The sequence below is a fragment of the Lactuca sativa genome, chromosome 8, assembly GCF_002870075.4.
Source record: "Lactuca sativa cultivar Salinas chromosome 8, Lsat_Salinas_v11, whole genome shotgun sequence".
Classification (NCBI taxonomy): Eukaryota; Viridiplantae; Streptophyta; class Magnoliopsida; order Asterales; family Asteraceae; genus Lactuca; species Lactuca sativa.
Window position 1 is genome coordinate 116,114,791 of NC_056630.2, and position 15,167 is coordinate 116,129,957.

Below are 15,167 nucleotides of genomic sequence, written 5' to 3' on the forward strand. Positions count from 1 at the left end.
CAGGTAATATCTAGTTTCTCAGAGATTTTTTTTTTCTATTTTAATATGAAAACTTTTACGTAAAGAAAAAAAAATCAAAATTTCAATTTTATAAACATAAGATTAAAGATTTTACAAACCATAAAAAGATTCATAGATTGTATGAAAAACTATAAACAAATTTTATACAAATTTATTTACATGCATGAAAAATCAACTATAAAAAAATTATGAGCGTGATATTTGAAGTAATAATAGATAAACCAAGTAGAAAAAATTATACACAAGGTAAAATTAGATAAACAATAAGGAAAACTAAAATTTCAACAAACTAATTACTAATAAGTTATTAAGTTTGGTAACTTAGATCAAATTTTAGATATTTTAAATTTTACTATAATTATATATTTTGCTTTATTTTTATATATAAATATCTATTGGGGTTGGGTACATGATCAGACACTAGGGGTATCCGCATCCTCATCATCATCCCCGCTTTCATATTTGGGGATTCCCTATCCCCGACCCCATCTGTAGTTACTAGTCAACTTGGGTATTCTTCGGTCAAACCGGGTGTAGGTTTCGGGTTCCCCATACGATATGAGGATTTTTTTTCCATCGATGTGTGTATGAGAGTGTGTGTGTGTGTGTGTATATATATATATATATATATATATATATATATATATATATATATATATATATTAATTACCTATATGTGAAACCTTCTTTTTGATTCTAAGCCTATATAGGTTATTGAGGAGCTTGCTTTAATCAGACCTCCATCATCTTATGGTCAGCCGTCTGCCCGCCTGCCTTCTTCAACCTACCCTCAACCTGACTTCACATAGGGATTTCAACAAGCGATGTCATTTCCTCATGGAGAGTTGCTTGCCTACATGCCTTCTTTCGGTCATCTTGACGTCACTATTGAGGCGTGGTACCTTCACTAGGGTGTTTTCTTATTGCCGGTGGCATTCCTCCCAAAGTTTCTTGCCACTGATGCTTTTTATTGCATCCCAAGTCATCATTTAATTGCAAATGCTTTGCCAGATGTTCTTCGGTTAGCACCTCCAGTTCTAGAATGGATTTACTCTCTCCTTATGTACCAGGTAATAGGGGCCTCTAATTTTTGTATGATCATCTCTCTTTCTTCCCAAAAAATTCAATTACATATTGTCCTATACACGACCTCATACCAATTCGGTAATTGGGTCTTTTAATTAGACAAAGATGTTTATGTTTTATTAATGCACCCCACCACTCAACACCGCTACAAACGTTGTTCCATTGATTTAGGTTCATAGGTGCATATGGTTGATTTGGGGTTGGCTAAATGGACACCCCATTTTACCATTTAGACACCCTATATAATTTTTAAGGTATTTTTATTGGTTAAAATTACATTGCTTTTTTTAAAAGATGATTAAAAATAGTTACCTATTGATTGACTTTTGATAAAGATGTCTATAGGGTGTCTAAAATGTGTCTTAATAGCAACACCCGGTTGATTTAGTTTTAAAGTATATAGCTCTAGTTGCCTCCCTCCAAATAAAGATTTATGTTAGTTCTAAACCCACACCTATGTTTCCACTCTACATTTTTTATATCTATGATTAGTATATGTGGTCTTTGTTGTTCTACTAATTATGCTGATTTTTTCAATTCACGAGCTTCAAATATATCGAAAAAGATTCATGATTGATGAGTTATTATGCAACCTTGGTGGAGATGTACTAGAATATAATCTTGCATCTGATTGCACACCAAGTGTTTGCTAGAATGTTTCGGTTAAATTTGAATTATGCATCATCATTAATGATCTCTTATTTTTCTTTTTACATGCTATTAGTTTGAAATCTTTATTTTATCTTCTTCGATTCACTTTATGCTTAAAATTTTTGTTTGTTATATTCTTTATATCTTAATTTTAAGGTCATCAATTTGCTCATAAGGTGTTGATGCATAATAGTGATGTGAACGAGCTTATCCAAGAACTTAGAAAAATGATTTTGTTTCCATTTTCTTTTTGTTTTTAATGTTTTTTTTAACCGCTTATAATATATATATATATATATATATATATATATATATATATATATATATATATATATATATATATATATATATATATATATATATTAATGCGACTGTTTCATGTGTTAGCAGGTGGAAGGGGATCTGTCGCTGACTGTTTACCTGAATCATCATCTTTGACCTTCTCTATTGAGACATGTGTTTCCATTCCCAGTGGATCTGTGGTTGTCTGTCTACTTGCTTCTATTGACTTTAAGTTGGGTTTTCCTCTTTAGTGGTGATGTTTCCTCCCAAGATGCTTGCTACCACGTGCTGCTTCTTTTACCGCCACCTTGCTTTATTATGGCTTATTCAGCGTCATTGCCTTTTTCTCATCAGCACATAGGTTGTAATCCATCTTGAAATCGGGTTATTTATCTATTAGGAAATCAATGTAGTTTTAAGTTTTAGATCAATTTGAGCGAAAGAGTACTTGTGTCATTTGAATTGAAAAGCCGACTCTTCCCCTTTTTCCTTTATAAACTCGATAGTATTTTTTTTTTGGGTTCGATCATCGTGAACCCTAATTTTCTGGTGAAGAATCTGTTTTTTTGTTAGAAGCGCTCTGTCCACCTGGTAGAATCCACTTCACCAGGCATGTGGTTGTCTCCCATTCTCTTACTCATTCTCTCTATAAAATATGATGGTTTAGGCAATTCGATTGAATGGGAAGAGGAATTTGATTGTATTCATGAAGTAGTTAACTGGCATTATTGGGAGCTCTTCAACAGGTGATGGCAGGGTGAGGTCGGGAACCTAGGAGGGACTAGGATGTGATTTTGTAGTGAGTTGGTTGCGCTGTTTAGCAGATATTTGGAGTATTAGTTTGAGATGGTGACTGGGATGATTCAAGATAACTCTTGAGGAAAGTATGGATAGGTGTGGAAGGATTGGGCCTATACTACTGGAAGCACAAGATACATACTCGAGTCGAGGAGAGTCGCGAAGAACCTAGGAAGCCTATGGATGAGGATTTTTTGGGTATGTATTTATTATGCGCATGGTTTCTTTTTAGTTTGGTGATGAGCACTCGTGGAGGAGGATCTGATTCTGGATAAAGAGTTGGTGTTGAGTCGGTGGATAAGCGGATACGGGATTTCATCTTCTCGGAGACCACACACAGAATTATAGAGCCGACTCCTGTGATGTTTGGTACCATCAAAGAAACAATCATGGAATTATTGGATGATTGTCTCGGCGCTTCTAGGGCTAAGATTGTAGTAGGACAGTTGGGAGATCATCGAGAGCTCAAGGCTTGTGGAGCCCTAGAATCTTTCATGGAGGAGGATCCTATTGCTATCTCTTGTCATGATGGATGGAAGGTGGTTTATGCATCATGCCTTGTGAGGGATCGACTCCATGATTGGATTGCCACTAAGGTTTTGGGAGCCTTACACAAGGATTTACCCGACATTATTGGTCATGTTAATGACAGACTAGTCGACAGGTTTGAGGATCAGATCTCGGCCATTCAGGCAGTTGATGGGATGGTTGAGGTGACTCGAGAGCAGGAAATTAGTTTGGAGAGGAAACTGGGGAAAAGGAAGCGGACTCATGATCTGACTCTGTTAGCATCATCTGAGCAATTTGATGTTGTCATGTCTGGTGATAAAGATCTGAGGGGCCACGACATTTGTGCTAACGGTGGAGGAACCCATGAGTGTGTGCATGACAAGTCTAAATGTGACAGGTGATGATGGAAGGGCCACCTTCTCCAAGAATTCACCATGGAAGTACAATTGTGTTATCATTGTCATCATCCTGGTCATATCAGTGCAAAATGCCCATGTTTAGTGGTTGGAGCGGCTCAGGTTCCATTGCAAGTGCTTCTGCAGGAAGGAGGAGCAGGACCCTGAGATACTACTGGTATGTATCATATTCTTCTCTTTCACGCTTTAATCATTATGCTAGTAATTCTGTGTTGGCGTGTGTGAAATGTTATGACTTGATGATCTAAGAAAAGAAGCACATATATGAGTAATATAGTTATTTTATCCGGGAAGTTGTCATATGCCATTTTGCATGCCATGGGCCGTGTTTAGAATAGGCATGAGTATTCCACATGGGAGACTAGCATTCGGTCTGATCTTTGGTAGGTATCAGTGAGAATTCAAGGAATCCGCAAGGTGGGCATGTCGGGTTTGAATCCAGGATGTGTAGGGGTGCTCATGGCCTCGAGGTAGTTAGGAATTGGTTCGGTCATGGGTGTAAGATTGGTAGTTTTCAAGTTCACACCTTCGAAGCGAGATCAATTGTAGGTTTCATGGGGATTGCTCTAAGTGCAAGTATGTGGTTGAATGGATTAGGTACTTGTTCAATATTGAGATATCGTTCCTCATTAACTGATCAGTCGCTAAGGACTTGTAGTGGATTCAATAAGAAGTTCCTTTGGATCTTGAAATTCGTTGAGGTATTGGGAATGATCGGATGATATTGGAAAGTATAAGTGTTAGGTATGGATGGTCAAGGAAAGCTAGTTGTTGTAAGGCTCGGGTTACCGAATGCTACCATTAATAGGGATTGAGCGGTAGTAACTTATTACTCTTAAGTAGTGGTAAAGTGTTGTTCGCATGGATTATTTTAGTCATTGGGATGTCATCATAAATTGAATGGTATCTTTTGGCGAACTTTGAATACATCGATCCTTCAATATATGAGTTGTTGAATTGGTGATTCGTTCATTCTGGTCAATAGTTATAGCTCTTCGTCAAGCATAAAGGACTTAAAGATTTGGTGGTTTATCATGGGAAATGCTTGAAATCATTGGACTTTCTGAGATCTCGAGAAGCATTCATCTGAATCTTGAATGTTTGTGCGATACTTGAGAGTGGCTAGTAATGGAACGCCAGTTGTTGTAAGCTTAGGTTGTCGACAGTTCGAATTGTAAGGATGTGAGTGATGGGTTTTATATAAACAATCCTATGTATGCATGCAACCCTAATTTGGATATGTGTTTTCACTATTAGACATACAACAAATGAACACAAAAGAAAAACCCTAGCATGCATCTAAAATTTCGAAATACACAAACAAAAGATTAGAATACATATCTTTGTTGCGATATAGTAATAACAACCAGTTCCTTGAATTTCCTTAGCTCTTGAGAACAAGTACCACAACTTTAGTACCCCTAATGGCTCACAAACACACAAGGTGAAAGGATGCATATGAGAGAAAGGAGAGACAGGGTGGCTTGCTCTAGAAATCGACACTCCTAGGGTTTCTTGAAGGTTGGCCGAAAATATAATGCCTAGGGGGTCTATTTATACTTGAGGCTAGTGTTAGGTGCATTTCATGCATCCATTTTGTAGTTTTACTCCATAAAAGTGCATTGCATTTAGGTTTAAACTCATGCATTTTTGCATATTTTTTTTTGGCATTTTTCATGATGCAATTCCATTCACACACTTTTGTGATATTTCATGGATTTTTGGAGGAAGGATCTTAGTTGAGGTGATGAATAAGAGATATGGATGAAGTTTCAGGACTTGTGGAGCATCGAGGAGGAAGATATCAAGAAAATGAAGATTTTGGCTTTACAGAGATTTACACGGGCTGTGTAAATGTAAGCCTTGTATTAACACGGGCTGTGTAAACACATACTATTGAGCACCGAACTTTGAAAGCTTGACCAAATTGAGCATTCTACTTTTTGTGTTTACACGGTCGTGTAAATGGTAGTGTTAATTTACACAGGCCATGTAAACGAGGTCATCAGTTTAAAACTGTTTAATTCCTTTCTAAAAAGAAGCAACCGGTTCCAAAAAGAGGGGAGTCAATTTGTGAGTTCTAGAGGCGATTTTGGGGAGTATTTTGAAGACAATTGTTTCTTGAAAACACTTGGATTTCATTTGGATTTCAATTTGTAAGACTTTAATTCCATTTCTAGGTTGTGCTTTGTTCTAGTCATGAGTGGATAGAAACTTAATTCTCCAACTTCATGTATTGACAATTATGTGTGTGAATTCAATCATTTGACTTGGTGTTTGTTTTAAATGCTATCTAGTGAATTTGATTTGGTTTTAATTGAAGGTTTGATTTCAATTCTAGTTCTTTTTGGACAATTGAGTTAGGGTTGATTCATTCGAGTTATCTAATATGCAAAATCCACATTTTTTTTGTCGTATAGAACAAGTAACAAACACTAGATTGAATTTTCTTAGAATAATTCTGGTGTAAATCAAATTCACACATTCTTATGCTCCCAAGCTTATGAGGAGTATTGAATGTTGTTGGTAAATTCACATAAAGCATAATGCAATCTTTCCACCTAAGTCTAAGAACTTGTTTAGATTAGATTGGTTATATTAGAATTAATTAAAGAGCTTATTTTAATTAATTAAAATGGTGAATGCGAATTGCTAGAGCTTGTTAGCATTTCTAATACCAACTTAGATAGAATTTAACAAATGTCATTTCATATTTTAAATCACATTTTTAATTAGTCTTGCATAGAGTTGGAGTACTTACAAATCTTGAGTTTATTTTACTTAATCAATTGCTTACTTATTACTTCAGTCCTTTATTTAAATCATTGCATCTAACCCCCCCCCCCCCCCCCCCCCACCGTTTTTGTGATCTCATTTGTACCTTGTGCAAAAGGGTATAAGCATTTGTCCCATGTCTCTGTGGATCGACCCTACTTACCATGTATTACATTTTTAGTGCAAAGTAGTAGTGTTTTTGGAATCATTTGTACCCCTTTATTTGTTGGCTTTGACACGCCTAACAAATTGGCGCCGTTGCCAGGGACATGGTGTTACTAATTGTTTATGCCTAGATCTTTTCGTACAGGTACACCACTGTCAACTGATTCAGAGATAGAGAAAACTGCAAATAACTTAAGGAATCAAGCCAAGCTTCGTAAGAAGCAATCGGGCTACGAGACTTCTTCATCCTCTAACCCTCCAATAATCAACATTTGGGAGGAAATACCTCTCTCAAGTGTGTCCGCATCCGAAACAGAAATCCTATCACTCTCATCTCAACCATCCTCACCCAAAAATACCACTCCATGCTCTTCACCTATTCATAATATCCCAAATTCCACACAACAGAAACTTCAACCACTACTCATACCATGGGAGACAATCATGGAGGGAATCCACCTCCAAATCTACCACCCGAGCAAACCCTTCGCCAATGGGCGAGCCAGGAGGTTACGCAACAACCTCTTTGCATCACATATCCAACTGCCACCAACTTGGAACAAAAATCCAGGCTCATCCACTTACTCCCAACATTTGGAGGCCTAGAAAATGAAGATCCTCACAAGTTTCTCACTGAGTTCCATGTCGTATGTGTGGGCATGAAACCACACAATGTCACGAAGGATCAAATCACGCTTAGGGCATTCCCCTTCGCGGTGCAAGATGCAGCAAAAGACTGGCTCTATAACCTCCCACCGGGGACAGTTACTACTTGGGTAGATCTTGCGCGCCTCTTTTTGGATAAATACTTTCCCGAGATGAAAGCTTCAGTCCTAAGAAGGGAAATCATTGGAATCAAGAAACATAAAAGAGAAGCTTTCCACACATATTGGGAGAGATTCAAGAAACTGTGTGCCCATTGTCCTAAGCACGGAATTACTGAGTACCCACTCCTCTAATACTTCATTGAAGGCATGACTCCAATGGATAGAAGGCTTCTTAATGCTTCAAGTGGTAGATCTTTACCCAACAAGACTCCAACCCAAATCCGCAACCTAATCAAGAACATGGCTGAAGATTCTAAACATTCAATCCATGATGAAGAATGGTACACAGATGCACCTCGAGGTGTAAAAGAGGTCCAGACTCCTCAAATTGAAGCTCAATTGTCCGAGCTTACGAAAGTGGTTATGATGCTAGCCAAAGACAAAGGTGTACAACCTACACCCCTCCCATGCAGTATTTGCGCTCAATTGGGGGCATCCAACTGATATGTGCCCACAACTTCAAGATGAAGATTATGCGGAAGCAAATTCTTTAGGAGGATATTCCGGGTCAAACCAAAGGGGATTTAAGCAGCCACAGGTTGGCCAAAGACAGAACAACAATCAAGGATGGGGAGAAAATCAACAAGGAAATTATCAACCAAATCAACCACATCAATACCAACAAAGACCACCATTTCCTCAAAATCAAGAAAGACCACCTTTTCAACCTCAAAATTTCCAGCCAAGGCATCCACCACAACCACCTCCACAAGCCGGTTCATCGAGCATGACACTAGAAGATATTGTCAAAAGCCTTGCCTCTAGCACTCAAAGCTTCTAACAAGAAACCAAGGCAAGCATAAAAGCTTGGAGCAACAAGTGTCACAACTGGCTCAATTCGTGAGTAAGATGGAATCACAAGGAAAGCTACCATCTCAAACCGAGAAGAACCTGAAACACAATGCATGTTCCATTACCTTAAGAGGTGGGAAAAGCTATGAAGGTCTAAGGATGCCGGATGAAGAAGAGGAAGAGAAAGAGATTGAGATAGAAAAAGTTGTCAAAGAAGAGGAATGGAAAAATACTTCAAAGTCAAAAGTCACACTAGCTCCATTTCCTTCAAGGCTAACAAGCATAAAGAGAGAAGGGGAAGATGACGACATCATGGCAATGTTCCGAAAGGTTGAAATCAATATCCCTCTTTTAGATGCTATTACACAGATTCCTAGATATGTTAAGTTCCTAAATGAACTTTGCACATCTATGAAAAAGCTTAAAGGAAATCACACTGTGAAAGTTGGGGGAAATGTTTCAGCTGTGTTACAAAAACAGCTACCAAAAAAATGCAAGGATCCAGGTGTATTCACGGTTCGTTGTAAAATGGGTAACCTTTTTGTGCCACATGCCATGCTAGACCTAGGGGCATCAATATATATCTTACCATATTCAAGCTATAAAACAATGGGAATTAGACCTTTATCAAAAACTAGAGTCATCATTCAACTTGCCGACCAGTCTTTGATACACCCAAAAGGTGTATTGGAGGACGTGTTAGTGCAAGTCAATGAACTTGTATTTCCTGTGGATTTTTAAGTTTTGGATATGGGTGATGAAAACACCCTAAAATCGAGCTCCATCCTTTTGGGGAGACCTTTTATGAGTACCGCAAAAACAAAAATAGATGTAGTAAATGGTACTTTCTCTATATATGGAGTTCGATGGTGAGGTGATCAAATTTAATATCTTTGAAGCTATGCATTATCCTAGTGATATTCATTATTTAAACTTCATAGATGTTGTTGATTCATGTACTAATGATTGTTTTGAGTTGTCAAGCCAAGATGTGTTAACCACCATATTGAGCAAGCATTTTGATGAGACAGGGATCAAGAATCTGGCTGATAAGTACACTTTGGAGAATGAGTTGATTGAAGCAATCAACTCTTTGGAAAAAGCACAACCTATGAGAGTTGAACCACCCCGCATGAAGCTAAAAAATTCCAATCCAAAACTCCTTCTATTCATAGTACAACCACCGAGTCTTGACTTGAAGACTCTTCCTGATCATCTCAAGTATGTCTATCTTGGAGAGGAAGATACATTACCGGTGATAATTTCAACCAAGCTAGAAAAACAAGAAGAAAAAGAGTTGGTTGGAATTTTGAAAAAGTATAAGGAGGCTATTGGTTGGACCATTGCGGACATAAAGGGGTTGAGTCCATCATTATGCATGCATAAAATATTGATGGAAAAGGAATTTAAGCCAACCCGTGAAGCCCAAACGAGATTGAATCTACCTATGATGGAGGTGGTGAAAAATGAGATCATGAAGCTCTTGAATGTAGGTGTAATCTATCCCATTTCTGATATTAAATGGGTATGTCTCGTGCAAGTTGTCGCGAAAAAAGTCGAAGTCACCGTTGTCAAAAACTCCGAAGGCGATTTGTGTAACATCCCAAAAATACAGGCCAAATATTTCATTTTTAAATACGTTATTATAAAACCAACAGTGTAATATAACATATGTAATACCATGTCATGTCAAAACCAAAGTAGAAATAATCAAACGTGTTATCATAAAACAATATCAGAGTGTAATCCCAAAGATCTCATGTGCGGAAAACCATAGTGTGATGCGTTGCGATCAAGCCGGCTCCTTTCCTTTAAGCACAAAGTACATGAAACCAAAATTGAAAATCGTAAGCATGAAGGCTAGTGAGTTCCCCTATCATACCACATACCATACGATCATATAACATACATATACTGTCAGGCATATCTGGGTGCCCGACCTACCCCTTCGGTCCTCTCGACCGGATACTACCTAGCATATCTAGGTGCTAGCCTCCCCTTCGGTCCTCTCGACCAGATACTGCCTAGCATACCTGGGTGCTGGCCTCCCCTGCGGTCCTCTCGACCGGATACTTCCTAGCATATCTGGGTGCTGGCCTCCCCTTCGGTATCTTTCAACAGATAACCGAGGACTATTTCACCCCCTAACACTACCACATAAAAGCATAGCATAAACACATAAGTCATATACTGCCTAGCATATCTGGGTGTTGGCCTACCCCTTCGGTCCTGTTGACCGGTAAGTGGGGACTATTTCACTCCCTACTACGACCACATAATATCATATCACATGTATCATAATCTGTCTAGCATAGTTGGGTACTAATCTACCCCTTCGGCCCTATCGACCGATAACCGGGGACTATTTCACCCCTACTACCACTATCACATAACATCATATCAGGCTAGCACATAAACATAACAGGTAGTAGCAAACATAGACAATTATCACAAATACAATCATCTAACAATAACTCCTACCGGTGGGCCGACATTGAGGTCGTAGACCCACCGCTACTGGAACGTAACTCACCTCACACTCCTGAAGTCCCGTAGACACAATCCTACACTGCTGAAGTCCCGCAGACTCAACCCCAGCTGCTAGATGACAGATTCCCGATCTGTCAATATCAAAACATAACCCAATTAATAATTGGGTCCCACTACATAACCATAAACACTTACTTTGGATAACTACTACATTACCCCAAGCTTCGCTTATTCAAGCCCAAGGCCCAAAGTCGACTAGGAATCAAAGCCGAACACATGGCCCAATTTTCCAGATTGTGCCTAGGCCTATACATGGTCTCATTCTAAGGCCCAACATCATATAATCATTAAGGCCCAAAATATGGCCCATCTATGGCCCAATTTTCTAAATTGGGCCCAAGCCCCTTATATGGGCCTTACCCTAGGCCCATTAAATTACTCTAGATCATTTGCTTGATCTTGGATAGCCCATTTAATAACCCAATCATCAAGGCCTAACAATAAACCCAAGTGAAATTAGGGTTTCACATAAAATGATGATTAGGGTTAAGTTTCCTACTTAACCCATTAAGGACTTAATTCATTAAGGACTTAATCCATTAAGTCCAATATTGGTTAGATTAATTTCGCGAAAGATTATTATTTAATATTCCAAGTTATTAATAAGTCCCGTGTGTCTCGATTAATTCCCCAAAGTTAGGGTTTTGATGCCATTAGGGTTTTCCAAACCCTAATTAGGTTTCCAACCCAAATGCTAGCCCATTTATTAATTTGTTTATTTATTTAATAAATAAACGGGGTTTTACAACTCTCCCCCACTTAAATTAGATTTCGTCGTCAAAATAATTCCTTACCAATCCTTACATACCAAGCCACTCTAGTAACATAGTCATCATCCTGGGCACGCCCTAGCCTTCCTAGGGTAGTCGTGACCAATTTTTGCAAAGCCCTAAAATCCGCAGGCGAACTAATTCCTCGCAACAAGATCACATCTACTCATCTGAATTCTGTTGTCTCGAGATGGCCTGAATCCCTAACAGACCACTCTTACTGAATCATTATTGCTAAATCCAGTACGCTTGTCTCTTAGCTGCCTACTCATCTCCTGATAACTCAGGGCTCCCACTAGAAAACAGAATCACAGTTCCACTTATCCCTGTGGTTCACTTATACTTGGCCAAAACTCAGATAATCCCGTTGTAAGTGACTTACCACTTCCCAATCAACCACCTATTTCTTCTGTATTTGCAACCTGAAATGCAAATACTAATGCTGCCCAAACGCTAAAACTGCCCGAACACTGAATTGCCTAAAGCAGTATGTTACCACATGGCTGCTTCCCACAAGCTACCGAGACCTCCTGGGTCTCAATTCGCTCGCCAATCATTTGAAATATCGGGTTCCGGCTCGGCTGCGGTTAGCTGTCTCACACGACTTCTAAACGAAATCCTTCTCTGGAACTAGTTCCCACTAGTTGTCATGCCACTGTGGCTCTAACAACCCCCTGATCTTACCAATCGGGTCCATGTGTCGAATCCTGTCATCATCAAATCCAAGACTAAAAGTGATTGCTACCTGACCAATGGTAGCCTTATCTCACATGCAATCTTATACAGTCCATTGCTTTCTTGATCCCATAACTATAGTGACGCTCCTACAGTCCTATCACTGGTTCAATCAGATTTAATCCATCTGGGTAATTCCAAAATCCAATCCGTGGATTTCCTTATCCTTACTACTACACCCGAACTGGTGGGTACTACTTTTCCTTCTGCGTCCTAACAACGCGTTCACACTTATCTGCTAACCTAGTGAATGTTGCGGCTACACCCACAGTCTCATAACACTCTATCACTATCTGACCGCTAGTGAATGCTACGGCTACTCCCGTAGTCTTACAACACTTTCCATACTATCTGAATGCTAGTGAATGCTACGGCTACCCCCGTAGTCTGACAACACTTCCCATACTATCTAACTGCTAGTGAATGTTACGGCTAACCCCGTAGTCTTACAACACTTTCCATACTATCTGACTGCTAGTGAATGCTACGGCTATCCCCGTAGTCTTACAACACTTTCCATACTGGTCGAGCATGCACTCGACCTAACACACAACTGAGCTTGAATCCTAACCGGAACTCTAACCTGGTTCCCGAAACCTGCTATCACGTGACTCCACTGTATCAGTACCGTACCCAGGCATGTGTTCAAAGCGTCACAGTAAACCACGAAATCATCTACACCCTATGGCAAGGTGAGAATCAGTGTCTCGCACAACCGCTGTCTGAGAGTCTCGAAGGCTGCCTGCTGCTTAGGCCCCCAAAGAAAGGCCACCGACTTCTTGGTCAGTCGGGTCAAAGGAACTGCAATCTCGGAGAAGTCCCGCATAAATCTCCAGTGATAACCCGCTAGACCTAAGAAACTCCAAATCTCGGTTGGAGACCTCGGAATCCCCCACTGCCTTAAGGCCCCTATCTTGGCCGGATCAACCAGAATACCTTTCTGGTTGACAAGGTGGCCAAGAGATTGCACCTTGCGCAACCAGAACTCGCAGTTGGAGAACTTTATAAAAAGTCTCTCCCCCACTTAGATTCGACTAAGTCTTCACTGTACATGAGAATTGAAGGATTCCCGATCCTTCTCACTTTCTAATAGTCCATTGATGATAACTTGTACTTACCAGTGCTAGCGATCCATCACCAATCAAGCCTTAAGATCGCCCATCCTCTGAAATCTTAAAGAGTACTCTTGAAATATGGTCCAATCTGACACCCCAATCCATCTAACATGCTGTCAATTGAAGACCTTAATCTTCACTCTAGCTGACAAATCATCATTCCCACTCCCAATCTTGCAGTACCACTAAACTCTAACCGAACACAACCCATGCGAAAACACAATTCTCTTGGACATCCAATGACCAACCACTTATGCATCTAACACCCGCGACTGACACTGCCCTCTTCCTGTCACCAATTCAATCCTAGCAACGGAGGTGCCTTGAATTCCAAAGTTCATCCATAAACAATTATCGACCATACTTGAACAATAATAGAACCTCTGAACGCTAACTTCATTGGAGAACAATCACTCAACCCTGATCGAGTATCCTCTAAATAATACTCCTTCACAGATCTTGACAAAGATCCGGAAAGATAACGGTACACGCGGAACCTGCTTCGCAAGGTACGTCCCTCTGTGGGTTCATCAAGGACCTTTCGGCATGCAGGATGGAATATATGATCCTTGATAACCCAAACACTAGCAGGAAACCGCCCCGAGATCTGACTTGTCTAAACTCACTCACAATCCCAAAAGTGATACGTATCCCAAAATCCATCTAGTAGCAATAGAAGATGACATACCCGCAAAATCTGGAGGAATATTGATCACCTTCTGCCGACATGACCAACCCAACTACCCTGTAGCAACCTAAACCCTTGGAGCGACAAACTCCCTTGTGCACTTTCCTGTACGTGCTGCACTGACTCTGGCCCTACTGGCCTTTCACCCGATGATCAGAAGTCATGGGTCTCTTCCCGGGACCCTCTACTATACACACCTGGCACAACCCTCTCTTTCCAGGCTGCTCCAAATCGATCCTGCATCTGCAACTCTAGGAAATCATATCCTTCAGGGTCTGACACCCTGTCACGCTCACTAGCTCGCTTGCCAATGGCTAAGCCGCAACAACTGGAACATCCTCTGTCCCCAAACTGGATCAAAAACTCTTCCCTGAAGCTTCTTAGATTCTCCAAGACTCTCACTGATTCGAGTATGGATCCTGTGCTTTCAGTAGTACGGGCCCAATACTACCTTCCACACCTATCCATACTTTCCTCAGCAATCCTCCCGAATCCTCCAAGTCACTTCCTCAAACTGGTATACCCAAGTCTCACTGAACCTCACTACTAACTCACTGAAATATATCCTAGGTTTCCCTAGGTTCCCGAACTCACCCAATCCTCATCTACTGAAAGATTCCCAGTAATGTCAACTTGCTATCTCATGAATATAGCCACATGCAATAGAGATCAGATAATCCTTCAAGTAAAACACCCATCCCTAGAACGGTTGGACTCAAACAAGAGCTGCGCAATAGGGTTAAGTCTCTCACTCTGAGATTATCCGGCCTGTATCCCATGCGACTTAGCATATTCACTTAATAGTTAACTCACATTACTAAGAGTCCCACGAAGCACAAAGCAAGTAGCATTCATACAATGGAAAATCTAACCATCATATTCCAATCAAATCATTCTATCCTCTAATCAGGAATATGTACATGTAATTCAAAGGCTCATACAATCAGGCATAACCAAAACATGCTATCCTATCACTGACTGATCAG